The sequence below is a fragment of the Elephantulus edwardii genome, unplaced genomic scaffold, assembly GCF_000299155.1.
Source record: "Elephantulus edwardii isolate Elephantulus edwardi_28Jun2011 unplaced genomic scaffold, EleEdw1.0 scaffold00058, whole genome shotgun sequence".
NCBI lineage: Eukaryota > Metazoa > Chordata > Mammalia > Macroscelidea > Macroscelididae > Elephantulus > Elephantulus edwardii.
In genome coordinates this window covers 1,406,184-1,425,933 of record NW_006399808.1, presented here as the reverse complement: position 1 = coordinate 1,425,933, position 19,750 = coordinate 1,406,184, and positions in this window count along the sequence as shown.

Below are 19,750 nucleotides of genomic sequence, written 5' to 3'. Positions count from 1 at the left end.
ATACCAGAGGAATGTATATCTGTGTTTCATTGACTATGCAAAGGCATTTGACTGTGTGGATCATAACAAACTGTGGCTGACTCTGAGAAGAATGGGAATACCAGAACACTTGATCGTTCTAATGTGAAACCTATACTTGGACCAAGAGGCAGTCGTCAGAACAGAGCAAGGAAACACTGCATGGTTCAAAATTTCTGTCTCCATACCTTTTCAACCTGTATGCAGAACAGATTATCCGGGAGGGAGGCTGGGCTATATGAGGAGGAATGTGGAGTCAAGATTGGTGGAAGATCTACTAACAATCTGCAATGTGCAGATGACACAATCCTGCTTGCTGAAACTGAGGAGGACCTGAAGCGCTTGCTGCAAAGGGTCAAGGACTGCAGCCTTCGATATGGATTGAGGCTCAATGTCAAGAAGACAAAGATTCTCACCACTGGGCCAACTGGCAGCATCAGGATGGATGGTGAAAAGATTGAGATTGTTCACAGCTTTAGTTTGCTTGGCTCTACAGTCAACACTCTCAGCACCAGTAGCCAGGAAATTAAAAGATGTATTGCCATGGGAAAGTCTGCTGTTAGGGACCTCTCAAAAGTACTGAAGAGCAATGGTGTTTCCCTGGAGACTAAGGTGCATCTGATACAGGCCATGGTCTTTGCTATCACCTGTTATGCATCAGAGAGTTGGACAATGACTAAAGAGGATAGAAGAAGAATTGAAGCCTTTGATCTGTGGTGCTGGAGAAGTGTATTGAGGGTACCATGGACTGCTAGGAAAACAAACAGATTCATCCTGGATAGGTCAAACCATGCGGCTCCTTGGAGGCAAGGATTCTGAGGCTCCGTCTAACATACTTTGGACATGTTGTAAGGAGGGACCGGTCCTTGGAGAGGGACATCATCCTTGGTAGGGTGGAGGTACAGCACAGGAGGGGAAGGCCCTCTATGAGGTAGATTGATTCAGTGACTGGGGTAATCAGGATGGGTGTATTGGAGACAGTGCAATTGGCACAGGGCAGAGCAGAGTTTAGGGCTGTTGTATATAGGGTCACTATGAGTCACAAGCAACTCGATGGCACATAACAACAGTTCAGAGCATCCTCAACAAACTAGTTCTCTCTTGAGATGACTCTTCCCATTTCGTAGATGGAAAAGGCAGCCCGGCGGAGAGAAATTGAAGACCTGGGGTCTGGGTGTCTTGATAAAGGATGATGAGCACCAAATGTGTGGACAATAAGGCCAAAAACCACATTAAAGATAGTGACTACGACTGGCACAGACCCTTCACCTCAGTCAGGGCACAACCAAGACCTCAAACCAAGGGAGCCAACCAGTCCTGTTTGCTCATGACCTAGAGGCCTGAGCTTACTGCAGACCATGACCACTGTCAGGAACCCTCGTTCCATGTGTCTCAGGACCTCAGAGCATGGTAAGGCCAGGATAGGTGGGCACTTCCCCAGAGAGGCAGATGTGCACAGAACTTAGAGAGACAATGTAACCATCTACAAACCACCAGAAATGAAGAACAGTTATAATGACCACTAGTAGGTCACATTTGACAAGAAATTCTATAATTTAATGAGTCCCTGCTATGTTCATGTTGTTATATACCAGGTACTTTACTTTTTTTCCTAAAAAAAAATTATGGTTATATATATATATATACACACACACACATATATATATATATATATATATACACCCACACACAAACACATACACACATGAGAGCCTCAAATGACAAATAAATTCCATTCCTAAGTCTGCCTTTGAGTTAAATTTGTCTGTAAACCAGAAGAGTTAGGTTCGGCTAACATATCAGTCAATGCTTATCTTCGTATATACTGGACCTTTGTATGTATAAAAGAAAAAATTAAAGAAACACTTCTAAATACACCAAATCCTCTAACAACAATGCAGCTATAATAACAATGTTTTGTTGTGTGCCACAAAGTGGCTCCCATGTGGTTTTATGAACCAGTGTATTATTTCAAGTTTCTAAAATCAATTTAGTGGAGTTAGTTCTTAACCACTAGTTGTATATACATCCATAATCCAGGACCACCTGCAACATAAAACTTGACACTTCAGTATTTTCTCAAGTGTACAGATTATTGGCGTTAGGTACACTCAAAATGCCATGCCACAATTATCACTATTTCCAAAACTTTTTCATCATGCCATACGGAAATCCTATACCATGAAATAATATTCCCCCATTCTTTCTTCCTCCCAACTCCTGATGACTATGAATTTCTTCTCTATCTCATTAGATTATTTTTAATTTTTTTTTCTTTATTGTGATTCAGTTGAAAGTGTACAAAACTACCACATTGTGTTTTATACCACTCATCACAATGGCCCCAATGTAATGCTTGGCAAAGATTTAACAAGAGTTTTAGAGGTTTCAGACCCCTGAGAAGGATCCCAAGGTCCCAGTAGGAATAAAACAGATTTAGCTTCTGCCCTCATGGAGTTCACAGTGCCGCGGGGTAGGGGTGGGGGTGGGGGGGTGGGAGGTGACTCTACATCTAGAATTACCCTGACAAGAGTCGCTGAAGAAAACACAGGAATGAGGATCCTGACTTGGGCCAGTACCCTTTGAAGGCTTACTAAGGAGGTAACACTGGGACGATGTCATTATACCCCCAAGCATTGACTTTTCCCATGGCAGTCAATTGTGCCACCAGAACCCCTTTTGGAGTTTGACTTATGTTGCTGACAGTCAAGACCAGCCCATGATCCTCCAATCAAAGAAGCTGGTGACCTTGAACCGTGTCCTTCAGGGTTTAAAGGGCAACTCCTTGCCACTAGGCCACCAGAGCTCCCTGTAGGAGTTAGAGAGCCAGTGTGAAAGCAGCAGAGATGGTGACAATCCAGAGAGGGTGTGGCCCACACAAAGGGGCTCCTGCAGCTCAGCTATGCCCATGGGGCAAGTCCAGAGTGGCCAAGTCCCTAAATAGTCAAGGGAGATTGAAAACATATTTTTATGGGAGAAGTCTTTATTCTAACATATTGGTTTGTTTTTCAAATTCCATGTAAACCAAACAAAATGTGTCACCAAATCAAGGTAAACCCAGGTATGATGTAATGGAACCTCTCCCCAAAGAGGCAGCCCCAGAAAGATGCTATGGGGCCATCTGTCCTTACCAGACCCATAAAGGCTGAGTCCAGCCTTCATGCTGTCCTGGCACTTGGAGACTCCAACTATTTGTGACGGACTCTTTCTGAGTCCTCAGACTCGTAACGAGACCTGAACCCCCTCAGTATAGCCCTGTCTTAGAGGAGCAATAAGTTAGGCAGCCAGGAATCCGATCCCTGAAGACCAAAGTCCAGGGCAGGTGTGGAGGGAAGTGGGAGAAAGTAAATTTGTTTTTCCTGAGTCCTAGTTCAGGCAACACAGTTTGTAGGCAGTTGCACTGCCAAACCTCTCAGAAGGTTTGAATTCACCAGCAACTCTGAAGGAGAAGGATGGGTAATCTCTTCCTGTGGGATTTACAGGAAATCTTCCCTCTAAAAACCTGTTGGAGAGTCAACTATGAATTGGTTCCAACTTGACGGCAATGACTTTGATTTTGGCATTTTTGGCCAAGTTCTGTGCTCAAGTCTCTAATCATTCTTTTTGTAACTTGGAGTCCTATAATGATCCTGAAGTAGGGGCAGAATCCATATTTAAAGAAGAGGAAAGAGGCAGTCTAAAAAGACTCATCCTAGATTACACACTAGAATATGATGGAACCAGGCTTTGAGCCCAGATTTGCCTCCCAACTTACAGCCGTCGCAGGTTTGGTCCAAGGTGCTTGCCAGCAGAAGTCCAGAAGGAGGCTGGGCAACTGGCCCAGGGCAGCCCTGCCCCTCCTGGAGCCTGACGCCCCACCAGGTCTGGATCCAGCACCGTGAGCCTAGTGCCAGGAGACCAAACCCAGCAAGCAGACACTAGCAGTGAGCTGCAAGAGTGAGAGATAATGGACGGGGCAGCAAGCCCACGCCCTGCTTTGGGGGACCTGTCCCCACATGCAAAGCCCTAACAGGCATCTGAGGAGCGTTATAAGCTAAGGCCAGCCTCCGGGGAAGGAGCAGAGTTCAGAGCCAGTCAGAAGTAGGGGTTCAGAATGAAGCTCAGGTTTGTAAGACAGTCCTGAGAGGCTATGATGGTTATACAAGATCCGAGTTCTTGCAGACCTATGGAGGTGAAGGGACTCCATCAGAGGCCAGAATTCCTCACATGAGTGCCATGGTCTCGACTCCATCTACCATCCTGGAAGCACTGACCTTAGGGAGGCCCAGCTTAGCACGCATGGTTGCCAGGGAAGCAGGAAGAAATGCTTGACTCTGGCCCCTGCCTCTGACCCTGGGCAGGCAGTCCCCCTTTTCTGTGCCAGGAGGCCCCAGAGTGTCCCGGATAGCCCAAGACTTCTCCAACCTCCGAGTATCCAAGGGCTTCCCAAGCCAGGCCCAGTCCTGAGATGGGGCTCAGCGGGTTAGCTCCCTCAGCTCTTCCCGGGATGAGTCAGCTGTCAGCCTGCGTGTGGCCACAGCTGGCTGGACACAGAGGCCAGCCAGGCCAGGCGCTGGAGGTCCATTTTGGCCCTGGGGCCTCACTAATGGGGAGAGATGGCCCTGAATGACCCACAGAATCACACAGGGCGAAGAAAAAAGACCAAACTGAGAACTAAACACAAAGCCTTAAAAGTGGCAGACAAATTTAAAGCCAGGAAAATGGTCACGAAACACACATACACACGCGCGAGCACAGACACACGCACACACACACACACAATCCCAGAAACAACCCTGTACACACACATCCAGCAAACACTCCTGGCAATGAATGAGTCTGTGTAGACACACCCGCCAGAAAAGCCACGCCCATAGCCTTATGCGCACGCGCGCACCACACACAGAGACACACTCCCAGCAGAGGGTCAGCCACACACAGTACGGTCACATGCACTTCCTGTCTGTCCTGCATGGCTTTTGTCACACCCAAGGGAATCAGACCCAGCATCACAAGCACACCGGCATTTGGGGCCATCACGCCACATTGGAGCCAAGATGCTGTGGTCAAGGACAGGCCTGGGAACAAGGTCCTGCCCACGTCACCCAGAGCTGCCGGGGCCCAGCCAGCCAGCCTGGCTTCTGCGTCCCCCCAGGAGGGCGCGGAGCACAGCGAGGCCAGGAAGTCGGCGCGGAGTGACAGCTCCCCCCACGCTGTTTGTTTATTCATGACTCATTCGTCTGCGCAGACTGGCTCTTCTTTCTGGGGAGGAGGGAAGAAGGCGGGAGGCGGAGGGGAGGGAGGAGGCGAAGGGGAGGGCGCGGCGAGCGCCAAACCCCACAATAAACAATGGGGCGCTGGGCCGGGCGCGCGGGCTGCCGAGCTGCTGCGCTGGGGAGCCGGGAGCCCGGGAACGAGCGGCGGATCCCCTGCGCTGCGGGACGGGCTGAGAGACTCCGGGCCAGGCCTGGGAGCACATCACCGCGCGCTCCCGCCCGCTCGCCCCTGGCGACACACCAAGCCGGGGACGGAGCAGCCGTAATTGGATCCGAGCCTCCTCCTCCCCGTCCCCGCCCCCAATAGGGGAGCGAGATAAATGCCGGGTACCTTGGCAAAACAGTCGTATCCAAACCTATTATTTGGCTAATGGGCTTCCCTCGCGTGGCTCGGGAACACCCAGCAGACTACCCTCCATCTCTCCGCGATGGCCCGGCTCCCTGCCACGCCCGCAGCCCCGCGCCGGCTCCAGGAGGGGCTGAGGCCAGCGCTCCGGATAACTGGAGGAAGCGCGGGTTCCGAGGCATCAAGGGTCTCATTGTTCTGCCTCGAGGGGCACGCTGAAAATGCTCCAGGATTTGCTTCCTGTGAAAACAGCCTGGGAGGGCGGGGGCGATCCACAGTGGAAAGACATTATCCTCCTGGAAGCTGCCAGATTACACAAGGAGCAGGGTGTTTAGATTGCTGCTGGCTTTACCGCTTTTTCTCTTGCGCTTTCCCCGTTTTCTTTCTTTCCTTCCCTCCTCCCCTTATTTTGCCGGCCCCACCCCCACCCCCTATCCGGCCAAAGATGAATCTTCGTGTCTGTTAAGCACGGTGGAAATTCAGGGCTGTTTTCTGTATAAGACTAGCGAAAGGCAGGGCAGATATAAAGTCAGATTCAGAGAAATTCAAAAGAATGCAGGAGCGATGAGATGGGTAAATCCATGAAACTCGTTTCCCCAGCATGCCCTTCTGAGTCATATCTTGCACCATGAGGGAAAAACACATCACGCCACAATATGTCACATGCTTGCTTCAAAGAAACAGTCAGTCAGGTGGAAGACTCAGGGCTTCTTCCCTCCAGCTGGGGTCAGCGTGGCCCACACAGGGCAGTCAGGCAGAAGGGGTAGGGAACAGCCACCCTCCCAGGCCCCAATGTGGCAACTGTGTCCCAGGAACAGCAGGGAGAAAGCAGCAAGCCACCAGGCTGGGCATCAGGAAGATCTGGGTCCCAAACCCTACTCCCCCCGCTCCTGCCCCCTGAGTGACCAAGCATCAACTGTGACCACTCAGCACTCTGTGCTGGACCCTGCTCTCCCTGTTATCTCAGGTAATCTTCACCACAACCCAACAAGGCAGGTGCTTTTATGATCCTCAATCTCAGATAAGGAACTCAGAAAGGCTAGGGACCTGCCCCAGGTCACGTAGCCAGTAAATGGAGGGACCTGATTCCACAATCTTGACCCTGTGCTAATCCCTCTGCCCCCTGCCAGGGAGGTTAGAAAGACGCATTAGACACAGCAGGCAAAGCAAGTGTTCAGGACCTGCATGAATGTTACCTCGAGATGATGTTGCCATCACTCTTTGTAAAAGAAGGACGGTTCCTTCGGAACTCAGAGGGTTGTTACGAGACCTAGTAGCAACTGGCAGTCCTATTACAGGGACTAGTTCCCCACAGGAACCAGAATCCATTTAAGCACTGCAGAGATTGTCAGCTGACGCATTGGGCAGGGCTTCCATCTGTTGTACACAGGTAGGGTCACTATGAGTTGGCGTTGACTCAACGCCACCTAACAGCAGCGTAGGGCCTGGAATTTAGTGGGTGCCCAGGGACATTATTCCCCTGTCTTCTTACCCAACCTGAAAGATTCGTGTCATCATAGTGGCCCGACTCTTCCCACCAACTCTTGACTGATTCACTCACCGCTCTTGAGTCAGAACCGACTGGATTCATAGCTGTCCCTCCACTGGTTTTCCATAGTAAATATCCTGAGAGGAGGTAGTCCATCTTTCTCCCCGGAAGCTGCTGAGGGATTCAAACCAGAGAACACAGCCTTTGGGTTAACAGCACAACTCTCCACAGACTGAGCCGCCAGTGCTCCTCGACTCCCAGCTAGCCTTGTGGGGCTTTCAACAGCCTTACTGCCCTGACTTTGGCCCACACTGCACAGCTCACCTACACAACTCCTGGTCCTTGTCACCCTGCTCCACGCTGGCCCTCTTCCATGATCTCGTCACCGTCAAAGGCAAGTTACCCTCCCCTGTGTATCAGAGCAGCACTGTGATCCATACCATTTTAAATGGCTGCATTTTCACAGCAAGGGAGGGCTCAGGCCCATCTTCCAAGGTGGGGGCAGATGCAAACATCCAACCTTTTGGCAGACAGCCAAGTGGATTAACTGTGCTACGCAGGAACTCCCATCACCTCCTTTACTCATTCTCTCTGCCAGTGCCGTCCATTCTGATTCATGGAGACCCTACTACGCTGGGTTTCTGAGGTAAATTACTGTGAGAGGAGACTGCCCATCTTCTCCCCTCAAAGCTGCTGGCAGCTTCTACTGATCACAGATATACAGTTTCAGGGTTAGCAATGCAGCTCGCTACAGACTGTGCCTCCACAGCTCCCTGTGTAGCTTCCTACACACCTCTTCTCAAATGGATCAGGGAGCTCTAGTGTCACAGTGGCAGGAAGCCGTCCTGCAAGCCCAGTGGCACATGGTTTGGATCCACCAGCTGTTCTGAGGGAGAAGGATAGGCAGTCTCCTCCCATATGATTTACTGCCTCTGAAAACCTGCTGGAGGGTCAGCTATAGTCAGTTATAACTGACCAGTTTTTGCTGTTTCTGACTCAACTTTCCAACTCAAAGTTTGAGTTTTTGCATTTTGACCACATTTGTCCATTTCCTGTCTCAGCTAGCATTTAGCCTCATGAAACCAGGCTTTCCACTTGCTTGCAGATGAGCCTCAGCAGTTAGCATGAGTCCTGCCTGAGAGCCCTCAAGAAATACACGTGGAGTGAGTGAATGGGCCTTTGTGCTGCCCTGCTCCCTGCTTGTGGAGCACTTACCTCTCCCACTTCTCCTCCACTCTTTCACTCAGGAAAACTCCTATTCATACCGTGGTTTCCTGTGTTCCACGCCCCTGAATCCAGCCCCCAGCAGCCTGACTGATGGCTCTCCGTGCTCCCACTTGCCTCCTAGGGCCCCTCCACTGTCCTCCCTAACCACCTCACTGATCCTTCTGGATCATGTATTCCTTCAAGAACAATCCCTCCATCTGTGACCTCCTGTGAAAACCTTGCTTTCACCGAGCAGCCCCTACACTTACGGTCTCTTATGGGAGGCTGTCCCTACCCCCAGTCTATCCTCCCAATACGTGATTGCTGCCTAAGGCCCTTGCCTCACCTGCTGGGTCATCCCCTCCTGGACCTTCGATTACTTGTCCTCCTGGGTCAACTGCTCTTCCCTTTCCATTACCATTGCCCCTTTTATCACGTCCCCAAGCACGCCCGTCTCTTCCTCCCTGACGAAGCCATCCTGGACCTTCATTCTCGTTCTTTCTCAGCACACATGGTGGGACTTTTCCAGTCCTTTTCTCACCAGAAGACTCCACTGTTGTCACCAGCCCACTATCACCTCACTGGACATACATGAAATCATCTTTCTGAGTCACTTCCTACCTCCCTCATGACCCTTTAATCTTGCTTTCCACCCGCCTCCCGAAGATCAGAGTCCACAGCGATTATTCCGCTTCTTCCCCTGACCACCCCCCTGCAAAATCGCCCACATGCCCTTGACCATGGCCATGCATTTAGCATTTCTAAAACCATGTTTCTGTTGCAGGTCTCTCTCCTGGATTCTAGTCTGGGTCTTCCAGCTGCTTCCTAGAGGTCTGTCACCACCTCATGGGTACCTACAACTCACCAGGTGTCAGCCTGAGGTCACCATGGAGTCTGCGAGCCTGCCTCACCCTGAATTCCTGAGGTTCATGGCTGGACCATAGTTCACCAGCTGACAAGGCCACCCCAGGACACCCCCCATTCTCTCATTCAGTGTATCCAATCAGTCACCGGGTCCTGACAACTTGACCTCTGAATGTTTTCCATCTCATCCTTCTCCTCTTGTCCCCGCCACCGCAGCCCAAGCAAGGTCAAGCCCTCGTCATCGCCTGCCTGCCTTATTGCCTCCCCGCCTCTTGCCTTTGCTCACTCTGAGTCAGCTACCAGTCTACAGACAGGCCCTTGTTTCACAGCTCATATCCAAACCCACCACGCTCCAGCTGAGAAGAACTGCAGCTTAAAAAAGGCAGGCTTCCTGAATCCAGGGCCCCCAGCAGCAACCTCTACTGAGGCTCCCAGTCTCCTGTTCCTCCACCCTGGATGGGATATGGACATTTTCACAATATAAAGCCTTATCAATGCTTTCCACAGACACATGCCTCCCTACTTTCATCTACCTACAACACCGTGCCCGTTTTTTCTTTTTTCTTTCTTTCTTTTTTTTTTGAGTCTACTTAACTCTCTCATCTTTCAAGATGTATCTCAAACCTCCCTCTTGCCTCCAGGAAGCCTTTTGCAGATGATCACTCCCCTCCCATTCAAAGCTGGACTCTGCCCTCTGTAAAGTTCTCCGGTTAGCTGGCCCTCTTCTCCGCAGGTCTCTGGGTGCTGCAGACAGCACATTCATTTGCTAGTCACAAGATTGCAGGTCTGAGTCTACCCAGAGGTGCTTCAGAAGAAAGAGCTGGCAATCTCCTTTCCCAAAATCAACCACCAAAAGTCCTGCCAAGCATTTCTGCTCTGACACACATGAAGTCGCCATAAAGGGTCAACTACTCACCTGGTCCTTCTCCCAGGTTCTCAGAGTCTCCCGTTCCTTTATGCTCAGTGCACAGAGCCTGGAGAGTATGGCCAGAGGTGAAATAGGTGAGAAAGGTGGCTGGCACACAGTAGGTCCTCAGCTAATTCTGCCTTTCAGAATCCTCCTCATGACCAGCTCCAGGCTGAGGCCAACAGTAGCTCTTCATTCTACTATTCTTCCAAACGATTTTGTTATCTCCCTTTGATTCTCTGCCCTTCCCATTCTCCAGGTAGATGGGTAGGTTGGAGGACACCAGCCTTTGTGACACAGCAATATTGTAAATGTTTGTCAAATCAAAACCAGAGCTAGCTTTTCTCCACTGGCCTTTCTTCTCTTCTTCCCAGTTCCACTCTCAACGGCACCATCTCCAAGCTCTCTCTGACTCAGTCTGGCCTCCAGGCACAGATCCAGCCTGGGACAAGGAAGTACACACCACCAGTGACCTGGCAGCCTCTCCTCTCCTTCTATGCCTCCCTCTTAGTGTGACCCCAGCCAGCCCCACCAAGCTCTGGACTTCAGTGTCTCTCCTAGAAAGTCTCCAGGCCTCATGGGTTCTTGCAGATCTGTGTGCAGAATTCCTGGGGGCGGATGAGGAAGGCCATGGACTGGGCAGATTGCTCACATCTCAGCTGCCAAACCAAATGGCTTCATCTACTCGGAGACTGATTCTGCCCAGAGGCGCCTCCAAGGAAAATCTTGGCAATCTATCTACTTCCAAAGACTCAGCCACCAAGAGGTCTGAGGAGCACAGTTCCCACCCACCACACGAGGGTCTTGAGGAGGTAGACGGGACTTGACAGCAACTCTTCTGGTTTATGGAGGGGAGTGACGTTTAGGGGTCACCAACGGGCACACCAGAAAGCGACACCTCCCTCCAGAGGACCACAAAGATACAGCCTCTTCTCTGCCTTGCCCTGGGACACCGTCACAGGGCAACTCTACTGTTGTTGTTGTTGTGTACCATCTAGTCGGAACTTAACCCTCCAGTGGGTTTTCAGAGGCAGTTAGTCCCCTGGAATGAGACTGCCCATCCTTCTGCGGATCTGCTGGTGGATTCTAACCACGTGCCTTTGGGATGGCAACACAGCTTCTTGCCACTAGGCCACCAGAGGTATTTGTCCTCTAATTCCACAAAGCAGCATTTTGTATTCAAAATAAACAAGTAATAAATGAGCTATGTTTTCACAGAGATAAAAGCAATACTGTAGACTCTGCACAGCTGTACAGCTGGCCTCCCCACCCAATTGCTGCTTCTGCTGTGGAGGAGAGGCCAGGCAAAGTCTGGGACTCGGAAACCTTCTGCCACTTGGCCACTGCCACTTGGCCACTTGCTGGTCTCACTCTAGGTTATTTCTAGGTTCTAGACTAGAGAGTAGAAGTGCCAGTTCTGACTCACACTTACTCATTTTTCTACCACACTTCGTGGCCCCGCAGTTTGTCCCCTTGAATTCTGAGGGTCTTGTGCAATCACTCGGTGGCTCTGAGAACAGAGCAGGTCTCACCACACAGTAAAGAAAAGCCATCTCAGACTAACGTGAGGCAGAACAAGGCCATTCATGGGCAATGGGGAGCTTCAGGGGGCATGGGGAGAGGGCTGGTTCTGATGGGCCAGAGCTCAGGACAGAGATGGCATCACTATAGAGAGATACCCCAGCCCAGACTCAAATCCACACTTTCACCACCTCAGAAACAGGTTTTGCCCCATGCCTGGACTCACAGGACACTGCTTCCACCACAAGTCAGGTGACCCCAAGGAGGACAGAAGGCAACATGCCTCAGAGAGCAAACAGCATACGCAAAGGTCTGGTGTTAATTCAAGATTAGTTAGCCTGTATGTGTTGAGCATTAAAGTGAGAGAGGGTAAGTGGGAGACTCAGGGCAGGAAAGGAAGCCAAAGGCCTCTGTGTCCACTGGGGCTAGAACAGAAGACAATATTGACCAATAATCCTAACAGCTAATTTATATTCACCGAGTGTTTATGGACCAGATGACTTTCCTACCTTGCTGACTGTTGACATGAGTCTTAAGTAATTTTCCCCCTATTTCCATAAGAAACAGTCAGAACTTTGGTCAAAGCTCCACCACATTTTGCTGATGATCACACAGCCATCAAGAGACGGAGCTGGGGCTTTACCCAGGACACCTGACACCAGACTTCCAGGCCTACATGTAATTAGGAGATGATTCTGTTAGCATATTCCTGACTCGTCATCTGGGTCAGATGCTGGGAATGTGTATTAGAGCCAGAGAAGCTCTTATTTGTTCAGTGCTGCCTCAGTTTCCCCATACACACAGTGTGTGAACTACTTGAGCTGATACCAGAGTGGGGACTCTTGCATCTCCTCCTCTACTTCAGCCTGACAGTTCTCAGAAAGATGGTGCCAAGACCTTCTCCTCCCCTCGGTTCCCCAGGGCCCAGAACAGGGCCAGGGTGCTGGGCTTCTATGACATGGCTTGGTTGCTGCTTTGTTAGTACAATTTCTAAGAGCCACCTGACCCCTCAACTCTCACTGTGTCCCTACCCTCGCCAGCCTCCAGCTGGAGGTCAGATGGCCAGGCAAGGGAGGAGGACAAGAGCTACTCAGCAGAGGCCACTGAGCTAGACCCCAAAATGGACCCCAAACAAGTATTGTGATGGAGGCTGGTAGCACACCATCTGTGGTGTTTTGTGACTAGGCAGTGACCACTATCTCCAACTTCCCCAGAGAAGGAGTTCCACCATCACACAGCAACCCAGTGGCCAGCTGGGCCCCAGGGCAGACCAACCGCACCCCGAGAAGCTCTGCAAAAGACAAAATCCCACTTACTGCACTGCTGTCCCATTAACGTGCAGAGTGAGAGGGTGACAAAGCTCGGTCATCACCACCCTGGTCACTCAGAGAGGGAACATACAACAGTGTGTCCTCAGCATCAACAAAAGGGCCCCAAGTGTCCTTCATGAGAGAGGACACAGCAGCCATGGCCACAGGTACCTTCTGCCCCTTGGGGACTGAAGCTCAGAGGAGGGAGAGGGGGGAAGAAGGACTTGCAGCCAAGTGAGTTCCAATCCAACTCTGCCGCTCCTAATCGGAACCTAGAACAAGAGGTGTCACTTTTGAATCTGTATCTGCCTTTCAAAATGGGGATTAGAATAGTGCCTTGGGAGTTATTGCTTTTCTCAATAGCGGTGGTAATGGCCTAGTGGCTCTGGAAGAAGTGTCCCTGTTGCAGATGTGAACTCAAGTGTGTGCAAGTAACAGACGTGGAGACAGTTCCCTCCCCCCTGGTGTGCTCACCCAGTGCCGTGGAAGCATGGCTATGACACCTACTGGAAGGCAGTCAGTGACCTGGGCAGGACAGGGCTCTGCGTTTCTAATGATCCCAGGTGCTGTTGGCGCAACAGCATCAGCAGGCAAAGACAGAGAAGCCAGAATGGGACCTTGAGGACGGGCAATGGGGTAAAAATGTCTTTCTTTCTGCTTTTCCATGTGTCGTGGAGACCGGGGAGGGACAGGGTAGCAGTACCAGCAGCAACAGCAGGGATTAGGAACAAGGTTTCACTAAGGGATGACAAAAATGTCCTAACAATTAGATAATGTGGATTCTACACAGCTCTAGAAATATATGAAAAAACATTGAATTGTGTGCTTTAAATGGGTGAACTCTAAACAATAAAGCAGTTAAAAATGAAATAAGAGATTGATGGCTTCTTTACAAATTCTTGAAAGGAAAAATACACATATATACAATGTGTACTCTCCGGGGAGAGTTCAGTAAGTGAAATGATTCTCTTTCCTCAGAGGTTGGGTTTTCACAGACTGGGATTCTTTTAAATGGGACCCACCGGTAGATCAAGCTGAAAATTCACAAGCTCTTGGCATTTACTGTCAAGGGTTCGGAGAGAGGGGAGCTAGGTGCCTGGAGGTTCTCAGGAATGCTGGAGACTCATATTTGGAGACATGGAGGGCCCAGCGGGACCATCCTCCTGTCCTGAATTTCATGCTCTGAGGCATCAAATAACAGCCAAGTCCCCTTCCCTGGCAGACATGGGTCCTCCACCCTCCTTCCCTCCCCACCCCTCTCCCAAGAGGGCATCACAGCTGGAGCCAGGGCTCTGAGAACTCTACTGGGTCTCCAACCTCAGTGGGAAGTACTTTTCCCTAGTCTTCTATGCCCAGTGCCAGGCCACCTCCTTCAAGAAGCCTTCATTAATAATCCTTTCCTTTTCCATGTCCCTGAATTTTCCCTTCGCCTTAGAGAATAAACCATCTATCCCAGGCTGAGCCATCAGAGTCAGACTGACTCTGGGCATACTTTCAGAGTTCTGTGGGTCCCCATGTTGGTGCTGGACCCCCTCTGTGGGGTCTGCATCATGGAACCAGGCACCCACTCAGTAGGCATCTCATGGGCTCTGCCCTGCTCACCTGCAGTGGAATTTAGTCTTGTGTAGCTCACCTACGGAGTGCCAATACCTCTGATCTCTCTCTGACTGTGGGGCCGCTGAGCCTGCAGCCCTGGGGCCTCCAGGATTGCGTTTGTTGTTAGGTGGCCTCAAGTCGTGTACAGCCCATCATGACACACTGAACTTGTCCTATCTTACATCATCCTCAGCAAGCTCTGGTGGCTTAAGAGGCTGCACTGCAATCCCAAAGGCACATGGTTTGAATCCACGAGCTGCTCCACAGGAAAAAGATGGATAGTCTCCTCCTGTGCCATTTACTGCCTCTGAAAGCCTGCTGGAGAACCAGCTATGGGTTGGTTCCCACTCAATGGCATATAAAACCCCTCACCATCTCTGCCACACTTGCGCCCACTGTTACGGTCACTGTGTGTGCCCATCTTGTTGAGGGTCTGTCTTGCTTTCTCTGACCCTCCACCTTTCCAGCATGAGGTCTTTCTCCATGGACTGGCTGACTTCTCCTGACAACATGTCCAAAGTACAGGATATGAAGTTTCTCTATCCTTGCCTCAAAGGAGCACCCTGGCTACACTTCTTCTAATATATGTTTGTTTGTTCTTTTCGTCTTACTGACTGATGAGAATGAGCAATAGGCTTCACATACTTGAGCCTCAGTTTTCCTATCTGGAGAATGGGAGTAATGGGCAATGGCTGCTGCCCTCCTTCTAGGACTGAAGGGAAGCAAGAATAGCCCCATCATGGAGACCCCCTGGACTTTTGGAATGCTGTCTCATCTACCAGCTCAAGCAGCTGGAGTTCAAAGAACAAGTCCTTCATTTAGAAGCAAGATGGCTTTAGTTACTCCCCCTCTGAGCCCCAATTCCCTTCTCATTTAAGAACACCCTTCTTCACGATGCTGCTGGGAGGAAAGTAGTCTTGTAGAACCTACCAAGACCAGTGAAGCAGAGCTCAGGGCAAGGAGAGGAGGATAGTGGAGATGGGGGGCTCACATATGTGTTGAGCAGGGAAGTAAGCTCCCCTAACCAGCAAGCAGGTCAGTATCACCCATCCAGGGTCTTGAGACTGGGGGTTCAAATTCAAACCCCTTGCTTACTACTAGGATGCTTGGTCATTTTGGGCCTTGAACTCTCATCTATAAAGTGGGTGAAGGGAATGGTAATTACCACTCAAGTTGTTAAGAAGATTTAATCATTGTATGAATGTACCACAAGTTCTCAGTCCATTCGTTGGTGGTTGGACATCTGAGCTGTTTCCATGTTCTTGCAATGGAGAAAAATGCTGCTATGAACATTGGTGTATAAGCCTCCATTTGAGCCTTAGTTCTCATTTTATTGGGGTATATTCCAAGGAATGAAATAGCTGGATTTTATGGAATTTCTATTTTCAGCTTTTTGAGGAAGCACCAAACTGCTTTCCAGAATTGTACCATTTTACAATACCACCAACAATGTGTAAGATTTCCTATCTTGCCACATCCTTTCCAACTTTTATTATTTGTTGTCCTGTTAAACTTTGCCACTGCTACTGGAGTGAGATGATACCTCATTGTGATTTTGATTTGCATTTCTCTTATTGTCAGTGATTTGAAGCATTTCTTCACGTGTCTGTTGGTCATTTGAATATCTTCCTCTGTGAAAATCCTTTCCATGTCTTTTGCCCATTTTAGAATCAGGTTATCAGTCTTTCTCTTGTGGAGGCCCAGGAGGGTTCTGTAAACTTTCGTTATGAGACTCTTGTCTGAGATGATATTGCCAAGTGTTTGTTCCCAGTCAGTAGGTTTTGTTTTCACCATGTTGGGAAAAGATTTTTTATGCTCACCAGGATTTCATTTTTAAAAGGTCCCTCTTCAGATTGTGCATTTCTGGTTGTACTTGACAGTCTCTTTATATCATAGACTAGGCCTTCTAAGCTCGATTCCAGTTTATCTCTTATGAGCTTCATGGGTTTGGGCTTTACTGCCAAGTCTCTGAAGATATGATACATTCATACAATGGAATACTACACAGCACACAGGAATAATGATTTTGTACATTACTACCTAACTTGGGAGGGACTGGAGAGAATTATGCTGAGGGAACTAACTCAGTACCACAGAGACAAATACTCTATAAAACCATTATTGGAGAATGAGTATGAGGATCCAAGGGGAGGAAGGTGGAAGCAGAGAGGTGAGGATGGGTGAGGGGGGCTACTAATCAAAATTCATTGGGTAGGGCTTGTGAAGGAAATGGGAAAGGTCTTTTGTGGAAAACAACATATCCATACTTTGTAAATAAATTGGTATAAATTTTTTTAAAAATTTTTAAAACAGAGAAGATTTAATCAGCTAATACAAGTAAAGTGCTCAGAATGGGGCCTTAAACTCATAGACTCTATGCAGCTCTTAACTAGGAAGGCTCCTTGCCAGCCAAGCCCCAATGATGCTGGACACTGGGAGCATGGGAAGATGGGCAAAGGGACTCTGCAGAGTGATGGAGCTCATGGATCAGCAGGATACAGACCAGACCCAGAACTACTGACCCACCACCTCTCAAGATGTGCTCAGTACTGCAGAGACAGACAGCCAGGAAATGAGCTGTCCAGGAAGGAGAGAGGATAGATGTCATATCAGGGGAGGCCTCTTCGAGGTGGTATTGTTTTAACTGATACTGAAGAGCAGAAAAAAACTAGTCATACAAAGGGAAGGGTGCAGGCAATGGGGCCAGAGTGCCAGGATCAGCACACAAGGAAGGAAGCCAGGCTCTGGACTCAAGCGGTTCAGCAGACAGGCTCGCTGAGCCCACCTGCTGCATGTCAACCCCACCGCACCCTGCTCAACCAGGCTTTTTTCTACAGACAATTCCAAGCAAACATGTCTGGCCTTGAGCATCATAGCCACTGGTTGACCCTGGGAGAACAGAATAACATAGGAGTCCCTGATTCCATGTCCTAGAAGAATCCAGGACAGTGAGGACCATTCCCAGAGAGTCTGGGGCGGGCTCACAGAGCTGCCCACCAGGGCTAGCCTAAGGCTCTTCATCTGCTTTCTGTCCCTATATGAGCTTCTCAGGGCTGGAAGAGAGCTCAGCCCTCAAGGTGGGCCCAACTCACCCACCATGGGCACAGTGGGCACTGCCTCACCTCTTCTTTCTCCTCTCCTCATGGACACTACCATTCTTATGATGAGCCTAGAGTCTACTTCATCCAATTCTGCCCGCCAGCCTGAGGACTCACTGTCTCTTCCCAGCCCAGGACAGCCCAGGGAATGTAATCTCACCCCCACTCCTGGGCACAGAACTCTCTCTGCAGAGGGAGCAGCCTGGTTTGTACAATGTCTTCCTGGGTTTACCAATGGCTCCCTGACTTGTTCAATGGCTCCTGGGTTCAACCAATGGTTCCCTAGCTTATCCATTGGCACCCAGGCTTGACCAATGGACCCATGACTTTTCTACTGGCTCCCTAGCTCATCCATTGGCACCCTGGCCTCTCCAATGGATCCCTGGCTTGTCCAATAGCTCCCTGGCTTTTCCAATGGCCACCTAACTTGTTTAGTGGCTCCCTGACTTATCCAATGGCTCCATGGCTCAGCCAATTACTCCCTCACTCATCTAATGGCTTCCTGGTTTTCCAATGGCTCCCCCACTCTTCTCATGTTCTCCCTGGCTCATCCAATGGCTTCCAGGCTCTGTCAATGGCTCCTTTTCTCAAAGGCTGCTTATTTTAGGAGTTCTGCCTGTGCATCTTCCTTTAGTCAGTCAGTCAGGCAGGCAGTCTCTCCCAGGAGAAAATACCAACAGTCCATCTTTCCTCTGTTCATAATCCTAACTCAAGAACACAGTTTTTAAAAGACTTGGTGAGATTTCTAAAGTGATTAAGGGTCCACAACCACCCTTATTCCTCAAGGGCAGCCTTAACTGTCTGCGGACTCCAGATGTAATGGCCTCTCTAGCTTCATCCCAGGGATCTTTATCTCAGCCTTTCCCCTGGGTCACAGCAGAGAGAGACAAGTACCCCCATTGTATAGATGGTGAGACAGAGGCCTAGAAATGTGGAATGACCTGCCGAAGGGTGTGCACGCCAGGTTTTACTGTTGCCATTTTGCTGTGTTTCTTTTTCTGTTGTTTCTGGTTACTGTGGTCCATTCACTTTCCTTTGGTGTGTAGGTGTGAAGCAGTTCACTTAAAATTTCTTGCAGTTTTGGTCTTGTTTTCATAAATTCCTGCTTTTCTGCAAATGATCTCATTTTTCCTTTGTATTTGATGGAGAGCTTTGCTGGGTATGGATTCTTGGCTGGCAATTGTTTTCTTTCAACTTTCTGCTTATGCCATCCCATTGCCTTCTAGCCTGCATGGTTTCTGCTGAGATATCAGAACTTAATCTAATTGTTTTCCCTTTGTAAGTGATTCTTTGTTTTTCTTGCACTGCTTTTAGTATTCTAGCCTTATCTTTTAATGTGGAGAATTTAACTATGACATGTCTTGATGTTTTTCTTTTTGGATCTAGTCTATTTGGTGTTTGCTCTGCTTTTTTGAATGTGGATTTTTCTGTTCTTCAAAGTACATGGGAAGGTTTTTTTCCTAGTACTTCTTCCACGATTTCAGGCTGGAGACTAAGGTGAACCTGATCCTGACTATAGTCTTCGCAATTACGTGCTATGCTTCGGAGAGTTGGACTGTGAATAGGGTTGATAGAAAGAGAATTGATGCCTTTGAGCTGTGGTGCTGGAGAAAAGTATTGAATATACCATGGACTGCTAGGAGAACAAACAGGTTTGTCCTGAAGAAGGTGAAGCCAGAATACTCCTTGGAGTCAGGGATTCTGAAGCTTCGTCTGACATACTTGAGGCACGTTGCAAGGAGAGACTGGTCCTTGGAGAGGGGCATCATGTTTGGGAAAGTGGAGGAAAGGTGCAGGAGAGGAAGATCCTCGATGAGATGGATCAATTCTGTAATTGGGGTGGTAGGAATAAGTGTGTTTGAGACGGTGAGGTTGGCACAGGATAGAGCAGCATGTAGGGCTCTTGTACATAGGGTCCCTATGAGTTGCAAGTGACTCAATGGCACATAACAACACAACAAATTCTTCCACAATTTTTTCAGTGGCTTCCCTGTAACTCCCACATTAAGGAATTCCAATTATATGTATGTTACTCCTTGTGATGTCATCCCACATGATTCTAATTTCTTCTTCTTCTTCTTCTTCTTCTTCTTCTTCTTCTTCTTCTTCTTCTTCTTCTTCTTCTTCTTCTTCTTCTTCT